The sequence below is a fragment of the Bolinopsis microptera genome, chromosome 4 (genome assembly GCF_026151205.1).
Source record: "Bolinopsis microptera isolate Bmic1 chromosome 4, MBARI_Bmic_1.0, whole genome shotgun sequence".
In the NCBI taxonomy this organism is placed as follows: Eukaryota; Metazoa; Ctenophora; class Tentaculata; order Lobata; family Bolinopsidae; genus Bolinopsis; species Bolinopsis microptera.
The window spans coordinates 7,634,034-7,646,517 of NC_087075.1; the positions used below are offsets into that span (position 1 = coordinate 7,634,034).

At 38.9% G+C, this 12,484-nt stretch overlaps 1 long non-coding RNA gene across 1 annotated transcript; it reads right to left on the reverse strand.

Annotated features, from left to right (window-relative positions):
- Positions 1–6,918: 6,918 nt before the first annotated feature.
- LOC134814101 (uncharacterized) lies at positions 6,919–8,131 on the reverse strand. Its single transcript, XR_010160099.1, has 2 exons — positions 8,059–8,131; positions 6,919–7,737 (listed from the first exon to the last, which is right to left on the reverse strand). It is a non-coding gene; the product is annotated as an uncharacterized LOC134814101 (long non-coding RNA).
- Positions 8,132–12,484: the final 4,353 nt, after the last annotated feature.

The window sequence follows — 12,484 nt, forward strand, 5'->3', positions numbered from 1 at the left end:
GGTGGACAGCATAGCTCACTAAAGCATAGTGGACTTCTTTAGTACTGTGACGCAAAGCTAACCGGACCAGGAATAAACATCATTGCAATGCTTAGGGGATGCAAATAGGACATACAACGTTTAACGATTTACTCAAAACTTTTGATTTATTTTTTAGCTCGACGATACATGGTATCATTTCAGGACAGATATTCCTTCTTCAGGTTCATTGAGGAAATTGTACCCGCTATTTGCGTTATACATGGCAAGTATCTGGACTAATGATAACTTAGGATCTCAGATTCCCAGGCTGCATTTAAAGCGCTTAACAGCACCAGTTTTAACTCCAGGTTTGTTCTGAACATCTCAGACCAACTCAACTCACTAGGTATTCTCATCGAGTAGAACTCCAGGACATGAAGGAGTATACGGTAAAGAACTAGCGGACGAATTCGCAAGGGACGATCAATCCAACAACATCCCCATAGGACCAGAACCCTTCCTCCCAATTAGGCCACACTCAGTGACAAAGGAACATTCCACTTGAGATGTTCCTCCACAAATATAAATACAGGAACTTTAATTTTTCTGGAACTCACATCAGATGGCTTACATGGTCGCTTTCAGGATAGGTCACAGCCCACTAGTTTATTTTCAGAACGTGGCAAACAACGTCAACTTCGAGATGCAAGATTGTGAACACTTTTCAGGAGAAGCAGAAACATCCCAGCACCTCCTCTGCAAGTGCATCCAGATCATGACGTTCAGAATGAGGATAATTGGTAAACTCTACCTTAAAAACAGTAAACTACAATCATATCTTCAAATTTGTGGAACAGTCGACAAGACTGGATAGGGAAAACCCTTTTGGGTAACCTCCTAGGATTCTTCGCCAGGAACTTTCGCTAAATCCCATACTAGGAACTCAACCTAGGCCCATCTCTGCATAGAGACATATCTCCCAGGCTTTGACCTTGCTCGGAAGTCCCTTGTCTGCCCGCAGAAGTACTACAACGGAAGTGGGTTTGCTCTGAGACAGGTAGTGACAGCTTCAAGACTCCAGGGGTCTGTTGCATTGATATTTATTATTTTATGATTTCGTATATACTTTGGGAGTCCTGGCGTGCAGCTAGCAGGAGTTGCATTCTGTGGGCACGGTGAGAAGGCCTCCATCTTTTAGTAAGAGGCCAGAAACCGTTGACCAGAACAGAGAGAGAGAGATCTTTTATACACTCACATCACACTCACTTGACCACGAAACAACTCAAATGCAACTTAATATTCTCGGTAATTTTTGTAAGGAGTGGGGCATTGAAATCAATGAACTCAAAACTCAAGCAGTCATCTTTGGTAAGAAAACTTTGAAACAGGACGTACAAAACATCAAATTTACACTCAACGGATCTAATCTTGAAATTGTTGACAGTTATTGTTACCTTGGATTTGAACTTCATCAATCGGGTCAAGTATAACAGATTGCTCAACAAAACCTTAAAACCAAAGCAATGCGTGCATTTTTGGCCTGAAAAGGGTTGTCATGCGTTCAAAGTTATCTTTTAAAGCACTCCTTACACTTTTCGTCTCTCATCAAGCCCATTTTATTATATGGTGCTCCAATATGGACACCCACTAGTACGATCAATAAATCTCTTTGCAAAACGATTAACTCGACAGAAGCAACCGCTACTAACTCACTTAAAAATCAGCGCCTCTCTGCAAGAAAGCGTGCATATTTCATTCCTAAAATGGGCATTGGGAGTCCATCGTAAAGCATCAAATGTAGGTGTATGGGGAGAAACAGGAAGAATTCCTCTGATTTATCAATCAATTCGCTTAACACTAAGTTACTTCAAAAGGCTAATTACAAAATCAAAGTCGAATTCGTTTGTAACTGCAGCCGTAAAAGAAAAAAAATCACTAAACTTACCTTGGTATCGATACATAAAACCACTCCTTGAACTAGATGAAACTGATCACTGTAAGTGATCACAAATTATTCAAAGACTCCCTTAAAAATCAGTCAAATTTTAGTCAATGTATCAAACCACTATGCAGCAAAAAGTATAAAATTCCTAACATCATCGAAGCTCTAACCAATCAATTCAAAAAATGTTGGGAATATCAGAAATCTTCTTCTTCTAAACTCTCATTCTATCACTCAATCAAACACACCTTCAACCGAGAGCCCTACTAACACTTATGCAAAGGCTTCTCTCGTCGTTATAACACCACAAAACTTAGAATCAGCGCCCATGATCTCCATATTGAAAAAAGCAGATACTCCAACACACCCCGTGAGCAAAGACTATGGGCTTGGTGCCAATCAAGTATGGGCGTTGAGGCCATCGAAGACAAGTCACATGTTCTTTACATATGTGACTTGTATTCAAAACAGAGGTCGAAATTAGTCAAAAATCTTTCTCAAATGCCACTCATATTGAAACAAGCACTGAAATCACAGACTCAAGCAATATCAATGAAACAAATCTAAAGTCCATCTTATGTAAATTTTGTCTCCTTACTCAACTGTAATTCCTCAAAATCACCAGAGCCTCCATATTCACTGCCACCGTTCACTTAATATTCAATCAAACACCCCACAGTAATCAGTATAATATTCAATTTCAAGAAAGGCGCTCCTATGCTGTCAATTGTGTGTGCACTTATTTCCTTCGCTGCTCCGAAGAGCGAAATAGCTTCACCAAAGATATGCGTCAACGTAATTCAAATGCACGAAACTTAAACAATTTTATTATCAATTTGGTGGGAACCTTGCGAATTAGTCATAATTAAAATTTAAGGATAACCCTGGCCCTGACTTCAAGGAAAGATGAATGTTTTCATTAATTTCTGTACAATTATGACGGTCCATGATAATGGATTTATAATTTAATTTTAATCCTGTGTAATCCTGTGTAATCCTGTGTAATCCTGTGTAATCCACTCACATTCACATTCACAAGCATGGGAGCTCACCTGGTCCAATGATCGGGAAACGGAGAACAAGCTCTGGATACGTCATAGTCACGTGACCTCAGGCTCACAATCACGTGACCTCAGACCCAATCAACTGGCCTGGTCAGCTCCCTGTCAGCTCCCTGTAATTACATGATCTTGGAGTGACGTACGACATCAATGTCTGGAAAGCTGCAAATTTTTACATGCCAAAAACTTAATATTCTTAAGGAATTGTGCGAGATGACGTTACATAGAGGCCGCAGAATTATGAGGACTACCAGATCCTCATGGTGGAACCTAAGCGATCCGTGATATCACGACATGCCATATCTGATATCTGTCTATCCAGCACGAGTTTGTTAATCTCCTTGCTGTCGTCAAGCCCCGTGTCCTTCCGAAGGATGTCAATATATGTGAGGTGAGGTCTTCCCCTTCGACGATGTCCTTGAAGGGGTTCCCAGAAGAGAAGTTGATGACTCAATAGTTCTTCATGTCTGGCTAAATGACCAGCGAGTCTCATCCTCCGTGCAGCTATCTTATCAGATGCTCTGATGAGGTGTCCATACACCTTGGCGTTAGTCTGCCGCTCTTTCCAGTCAATGTTAAGCCATCCTCAGCATTCTCGTATAACATCCATCAATACGTTTTGCGCGGGTCTGGCTGACAGTCCATGTTTCAGAGCCATATAGAAGGATGGACTCGACTGTAGCTAGGAACAGTCGTATCTTGAGATCTCTACGCATATCCGACTTCCATACAAGTTTCATCTGGTGACACGCTCTCCATGCCTTAGCTTTCCTCACTTCGAAGTCCTTCTCCGAACTCTTCATTCTACTACCCAAATATACAAAGTCATCGACTTTCTCAATGTTCTTCCCACTCCCAGCAACCAGAGTCGGGTTATCATCATCTCTTATGTTGATTCCCATGTACTTAGTTTTCCCCTCGTTGAGGTGGAGTCCAACTGAGTTGGCCGCCAGTTCCAGACTCCTGAGGAAATCTTTTGCCTCCGCAACACTATCTGTTATAAGAGCAAGGTCGTCAGCAAAGTCCGCATCAGTTACCTTGACAGCCGGATAGCGACGGCTTCTTCTAGGGTGTAGAGTAAACCCAAAGTCCCTACCCTCTAGGGACACCCTCATAATGTAGTCAATTACGATTATGAATAGGTAAGGCGCCAAAGTGTCTCCCTGCATCACTCCTGCTAGAATGAAGAATGCTTCACTCAGACCATCCTCGGTAATCACACGAGCAAATGTATCTGCATACATTCTTTGTATCAAGCCTACAATCTCCTTGGGAATTCCATATGCCAGGAGGATCTTCATGAGGAGTCCACGGTGCACGCTGTCGAATGCCTTCTTGAAATCAATGAAGAGCATTACCGCGGTCAGATCTTTATCCCGGGCTCCCTCGAATACCCTTCTCAGGCCGGGCTCCCTCGAATACCCTTCTCAGGCCAAGAATATTCCACATTTTACACTCAAATTACCCAAAAATCTGCCAGTATACTTTTATAGCATGACAAGAGATGACTTCCACACAATTTCAGATGTTTTCAGCAAAAAAAACCGTTCCGGAGATATTATATACAGTTTAATGAGCTAGGGTCCCAGCAGCACCAGAAGCTGCTAATAATATTATATGCGGAAATTTTTACATCGTGGGTTTCTCCGGCCGGAGCTGGTACTGGTACAACGTAGGTAGGTACATGCCCCCGACGATAATATTAACTCAATTTGACACATATTGCTATATTGTGACGTTTATAAAGCATGGCGCTAAATTGTCTAGTCTACGGATGATAATTGTACGGAACGCAATCACGTGGGAAAACTTCCAAATTTAAATTCATTCAAGGCTTTTTGGCTCAGTTGGTTAATCCGCCTGGTAGTGGTATTGCTTGAGGTACCAGGTTCGATTCCCGACTCTGTCACTAGCCGTGGGGTGAGCGTCGTCGACGCTCAGCTAAGGATCCTGAGTGGTCTATACTCTATGCAGCCCCCCGGTCCACTCAGCCAAATACTCGAGAAATCGGGTGTGAGGGTTAAATGAGGAGCTGCCCATTGCAGCAAAGTCTCGGGCGAAGAAAGTATGGTACACACTACCTTAACCGTCACTGGCCTATTGTATAATTGAATCCTTCGGCTTCCTGTAATTGGCTGGTTACACACTTGTGTAACAATGTGGCTGTTGGAATGTCCGACGTAAAATAAGTGTTGAGATAAAAAAAGGAAAGTGCACTGAGTGACAATCGGTGTCTCGTCTAAATTCACAGAGCAGTTCATTATTTTTTTCTTCTTTTTTTCTTCTTTTTTTCTTCTTTTTTTCTTCTTTTTTTCTTGTTTGGTTGTATCTCTATTGTCATCTATTTGCACTGTTTCCAATCAAAATCTGGTACTTTCAATCGCAGCGAATATCATTACTGTTCTCAGGAGAAGGAAACCGTTGGTCAACTGTTTTGAAGAGAACTAGTGCGGTACTACTTACTGTTCTCAGGAGAAGGAAACCCTTGGTCTACTGTTTTGTAGAGAACTGGTACACTACTGTTTTTAGGAGAAGGAAACCGGTGATCTACTGTTTTGAAGAGAACTGGTACACTACTGTTCTTAGGAGAAGACAAACCGTTGGTCTACTGTTTTGAAGAGAACTGGTACACTATTGTTCCCCGGAGAAGAAAACTGATGCTCTAATATTTTCAAAAGAAAGGAAGTTGTACTTTAGCAAGATTACTGGTAAACAGTAATAAAAGTCGACAATCAGTTTTTGTGAAATTTGGAAAACATTTTGGCTTTGGCCTTCAGCAGAAAAATTATCGGTTTTATCGGTTTTATCTAGATAAAACCTAAATTTTTATCTGTTTATCTAGATAAAAGATTTCATACCGATAATGGATAGCCTAACTGGTACACTATTGTTCCCCGGAAAAGAAAACTGATGCTCTAATATTTTCAAAAGAAAGGAAGTTGTACTTTAGCAAGATTACTGGTAAACAGTAATAAAAGTCGACAATCAGTTTTTGTGAAATTTGGAAAACATTTTGGCTTTGGCCTTCAGCAGAAAAATTATCGGTTTTATCGGTTTTATCTAGATAAAACCTAAATTTTTATCTGTTTATCTAGATAAAAGATTTCATACCGATAATGGATAGCCTAACTGGTACACTATTGTTCCCCGGAGAAGAAAACTGATGCTCTAATATTTTCAAAAGAAAGGAAGTTGTACTTTAGCAAGATTACTGGTAAACAGTAATAAAAATCGACAATCAGTTTTTGTGAAATTTGAAAAACATTTTGGCTTTGGCCTTCAGCAGAAAAATTATCGGTTTTATCGGTTTTATCTAGATAAAACCTAAATTTTTATCTGTTTATCTAGATAAAAGATTTCATACCGATAATGGATAGCCTAGCTGGTATCCATCGTAGTAGGACTTGATTGTCCATTGCTAGTTGGTTAAGCTCACTTATAGCCGTGCTGGTGCTTTTAGATTTGACTTTGATGTTGCTCATTGTTGCTCATTGTTGCATCATGTATCAGAGCCATCAGGCTATTGCTGAAGTGCCACGTAGGTGATTGCCGGGAAGGTTTGGAGAATGGAGCTATGATCTGATCATCAGTCTGTCCTTTGTTTGCTTGTTGGTTGCTTGTTGTTTGCTTGTTGTTTGCTTGTTGTTTGCTTGTTGTTTGCTTGTTGTTTGTTGTTTGCTTATTGTTTGCTTTTTGTTTGCTTGTTGTTTGCTTGTCGTTTGTTTGTTGTTTGCTTGTTGTTTGCTTGTCGTTTGTTTTTTGTTTGCTTGTTGTATAGCATTATTATTAGAAATGCTATACTCGGTGGGACTGCGACAAACAGATGTGTTCTTTATACTTTACTTTAGAGCAGACCATTTTTGTATCTACTGTTAATAAAAATAATCAACTAGCGGATTGATTGCTGTATCTGTGATAACATTATGTTTAATTTTAACAAATAAGACAGATACGTAAATGCAAATGCTAAAAGCATCAAATGGAAAATTGTTACAGTTTAGAAGAACTAGCAGGAACCCGTATAAATTAACCCTAAACGGTGTCAAGACTCAAAATACTAAAATAATTATTACCTATTTAATCGGCGTTTTTGACACCACTTGGGGGCCCAAATTTTCGGCTCTAAAATCATTATTCCTTGGCCAATTTTTTATTTTTTCATGCCGATTTGAAGGCCATTAAAGCATTTGACCCAGCCAAAAAAGTTCCAGTTGTATATATTTTACGGTTTTTGCGGAAAGTCGCGTTAAAGTTGATGCCGTGGTGTCAGTAAAATGGCACAGATATATATATATATATCGTCTCGCTTTATATATAGTAAGATAGTATAGTGTAATAATACGGAATCGTTTTAAACACATTTTAAGATTGTAAGCTATGATTACAGAAATCAACTTATTGTGCCCATTGATTAAGATAACAATGAATAATTGTTTCTATCTAATAATTGTCTCTATAATTATTGTCTCTATATCACGTAATCCTTGTACCCTCCACCATCAGGTATCACGAGATCACATAGCCATGTGTCTACGCGTACTGCAGTCGCGCGCTACTGCAAGTTAGAGCAAGTATCACGTGATCACGGCATCATTAGACTGAGCACCCTTAGCTATTACTCTATATCGCAGAGACGGCAACTTTTACGGCAATTCTTTACCATATCTTCTTCGTATGTTCCTAGGCAGTCTCCATTATAAATGTCCACCATAATTTTACAAATTCCTGGAATGCCGGCATCAATACATGGTGGTAGTGCCAGTGGTGATTGAGCTGAAAAGTTGTAATATTAAATACGCGTTAATGAAAGATTAATTAATGATTAAATAAGTGCATCTCCCACTTGTTATAGTGGGGCTCAATGGGTTATCTGAATATCTTATAAACTCCAGTTTCACATTAAATACATCCATAACACTCCTATTCCCTATCAAAACGATACACTAAATTGGGTTACATTTTAATTGGGTATTTTTTTAAATGTTTGGTGTAAACATACCAATGTAATGTCGATATTATGTATTAGTTATAAGTCGATGAAAATTTGGTATTCACAAATTAAATCAGATTAAAATAAACCACCATTTTGCTTACCATGAAATCCAGCCACGAGTAGAAATACTACCACAATCTTCATCATCATCATCATAGCGCCTTGATATCTGTATTGCGATCGTTATATTGATTTCATGAGCATGAAAGAAAGGTGGTATCGATATGATGATACAGATTATGGATACACCGGTTAAGAAATTGTTAACATAATCTAAAACATGAACAGTATTGCTCTATGAACTGTGGCCAGAAATGTTTGTTGATAAAACAATTAAACTATGGAGAACGACCTCAGTATCAATACAAATTATAAAAAATAACGAAAATTAAATAAAATTTAAGAAGGAGCGTACTCACTTGAGCTGAGAACACAAACATACCTTCTTACCTTTCGGCCCTCAAGGCCTGGCTATGCACGAACACCATTTTGCCTCATGATTGACCTCGCCCAACCCTTCAACACTGACGTGTAATTTTTGAGTTGGATATTGTGTATTGCTGGTGTAGAAAGTATAATGTTCATTGTTCACTGTAGGGCCTGTCGTGATATCATGGATCGCTTAGGTTCCACCATGAGGATCTGGTAGTCCTCATAATTCTGCGGCCTCTATGTATCGTCATCTCGCACAACTCCTTAAGAATCTTACGTTTTTGGCATGTGAAAATTTGCAGCCTCCCAGACATTGATTGCGGTTAACGAGGTGTCGTACGTCACCTCAAGATCATGTAATTACAGGGAGCTGACAGGCCAGAAGTCAGTTGATTGGGTCTGAGGTCACGTGATTGTGAGCCTGAGGTCACGTGACTATGACGTATCCAGAGCTTGTTCTCCGTTTCCCGCTCATTGGACCAGGTGAGCTGATCCCGTGGTTGTGAATGTGAATGTAAGTACTGTACTGTAGTATATCTCTATTACCCCCAATAGAAACCCAAATTTAATTTCTGACAGAAAAAAAAATTACCAAATTATCGACCTTGTTATAAACTCATTTTGATGACCGAATACTTACAACGTTTTCGTCATTGTCAAATAAAATCCATACTTTCTACAGTAAAAAGCTTAGAGCTAAATGGTGATGTGAAGAGATTAGAGAAATTTAAACATAAATAATTTTTTTAATTTCCTCGAACAAAGCTTCCGACAAGCAAGTTTCTAGTCAGTTATAAATGGAGGCAGGTTTTTATTGGTGTTCTTTTTTTCAGTCATTTGACACGTGATAACCTGGGCCACATTGGTAAAACCTGGATTTTAAGGCATAAGGAACTCTGAATCCGAGTTTAATAAATTTCTCGTGCAATTTAAGGTCATGAACTGTCATTAAAATGAGTGTATAACAATTTTGATATTTTGGATTATTTCTAGCTTTCTGTCAGAAAATAAATCTGAGCTTTTATAAGGGTATCATTTTACTAACACCACGGCATCAACTTTAACACGACTTCCCACAAAAACCGTAAAAGATATACAACTTAAACTTTTTCGACTGGTTCAAATGCTTTAATGGCCTTCAAATCAGCATGAAAAAATTAAAAATTGGCCAAGGAATATGAATTTGAGTGCCCCAAATATGGACCCCCAAGTGTTGTCAAATGGACCGGAGAACCAAAAGAGTAAGTAATAAATAGCCTTGGGAGGCTCCCAAGAGAAATGGGAGCTTGGTATTCATAATCACTACTGCACTCTCATGCGGCTTCTATATTAATATAGAAAGTGATACATGTGTCACATGCAACTATAAGTATAATACTTGGATCGGTTTCTCCTAAAAGTTTCTCTTTGCAAGGAAAAGTGAGAGATGAGACAACTAGCTTAACAGACGAGCACTTTAATAAGTAAGAGACCAATGCTTATATCTTTTCTCTTACACTCACATCACACGCAAAATTTACATTCACAAGCATGGGAGCTCACCTGGTCCAACGAGCTTGGTATGTATGATCACACTGCACTCTCATGCGGCTTCTATATTTATATAGAAAGTGATAATGTGTCACATGCAACTATAAGTATAATACTTGGATCGGTTTTCCTGAAAATTTCTCTTTGCAAGGAAAAGTGAGAGATGAGACAACTAGCTTAAGAGACGAGCACTTTAATAAGTAAGAGACCAATGCTTATATTAGAGGCGTGAGCTAGCCGGCTAAGCCGGCTTAGCCAGCCGATTGAAATTGCCGGCTTAGCCAGCCCATTTGCCATCGGCTAGCCGATCGGCTAACAATTTTCAGCAGTTATCACTTATCTCTACTTCAGGCCGGGAATCTAGACGGCATGTAACAAAATATACCATGATCGACTTTAGAGATAAATTTCAGAACCGTCAGACGGATCGTCTTCAAGACGAAATTAAAGTATATAAGGCCTTGCAGTGCCCTAAAAACTTTCTGTCCAAGATGGACACTCTTAGATTTTGGAAATGTCGTAGTGATACATTGCCCCTTCTTTCAAAATTAGCATGCGCTATATTTTCGGTTCCTGCATCCGCTGCTGATGTGGAAAGTTAACATGGTCAGCAGCAGGGCTGACTGTAAACAAGAGGATATCAAAGATCTCATCAGACAATTCAAAAGCCATTATGCTCATTAATCGTAACAGAGATCTTTTGTTAAGTTTTATAAGTAAATTAGAGATTGACTCTGACCAGTGAGAATTTCCTAACTTATTATTGACTAACTTATTATTATTGAAGTTGTGAAATTGTATCACTTGTTACCTTCCATTTCAAGTTTTGCCCTTAAAATCGACATAAAGTATAAAGAAACATAAAGTATAAGCCAATCAATTTTAATACAAAATAGTAATATTAGCAAAATAAAAATTTTTGGTACAATATCTGATATTAGGATCTGGTAATCCCATTCCCAGTTTTAGCCGGCTTCGCCGGCTAGCCAGCCGATTTTTTCTCTTAGCCAGCCGATTGCCGTCGGCTAGCCGGCTCACGGCTCTAGCTTATATCTTTTCTCTTACACTCACATCACACGCAAATTCACATTCACAAGCATGGGAGCTCACCTGGTCCAACGAGCTTGGTATTTATGATCACTACTGCACTCTCATGCGGCTTCTATATTAATATAGAAAGTGATACATGTGTCACATGCAACTATAAGTATAATACTTGGATCGGTTTCTCCTAAAAGTTTCTCTTTGCAAGGAAAAGTGAGAGATGAGACAACTAGCTTAACAGACGAGCACTTTAATAAGTAAGAGACCAATGCTTATATCTTTTCTCTTACACTCACATCACACGCAAATTCACATTCACAAGCATGGGAGCTCACCTGGTCCAACGAGCTTGGTATTATATATATTTTGGTAAGAAAACTTTAAAACATGACGTACAAAACATCAAATTTACACTCAACGGATCTAATCTTGAAATTGTTGACAGTTATTGTTACCTTGGATTTGAACTTCATCAATCGGGTCAAGTACAGATTGCTCAACAAAACCTTAAAACCAAAGCAATGCGTGCATTTTTGGCCTGAAAAGGGTTGTCATGCGTTCAAAGTTATCTTTTAAAGCACTCCTTACACTTTTCGTCTCTCATCAAGCCCATTTTATTATATGGTGCTCCAATATGGACACCCACTAGTACGATCAATAAATCTGTTTGCAAAACGATTAACTCGACAGAAGCAACCGCTACTAACTCACTTAAAAATCAGCGCCTCTCTGCAAGAAAGAGTGCATATTTCATTCCTAAAATGGGCATTGGGAGTCCATCGTAAAGCATCAAATGTAGGTGTATGAAGAGAAACAGGAAGAATTCCTCTGATTTATCAATCAATTCGCTTAACACTAAGTTACTTCAAAAGGCTAATTACAAAATCAAAGTCGAATTCGTTTGTAACTGCAGCCGTAAAAGAAAAAAAATCACTAAACTTACCTTGGTATCGATACATAAAACCATTCCTTGAACTAGATGAAACTGATCACTGTAAGTGATCACAAATTATTCAAAGACTCCCTTAAAAATCAGTCAAATTTTAGTCAAAGTATCAAACCATTATGCAGCAAAAAGTATAGAATTCCTAACATCATCGAAGCTCTAACCAATCAATTCAAAAAATGTTGGGAATATCAGAAATCTTCTTCTTCTAAACTCTCATTCTATCACTCAATCAAACACACCTTCAACCGAGAGCCCTACTAACACTTATGCAAAGGCTTCTCTCGTCGTTATAACACCACAAAACTTAGAATCAGCGCCCATGATCTCCATATTGAAAAAGGCAGATACTCCAACACACCCCGTGAGCAAAGACTATGGGCTTGGTGCCAATCAAGTATGGGCGTTGAGGCCATCGAAGACAAGTCACATGTTCTTTACATATGTGACTTGTATTCAAAACAGAGGTCGAAATTAGTCAAAAATCTTTCTCAAATGCCACTCATATTGAAACAAGCACTGAAATCACAGACTCAAGCAATATCAATGAAACAAATCTAAAGTCCATCTTATGT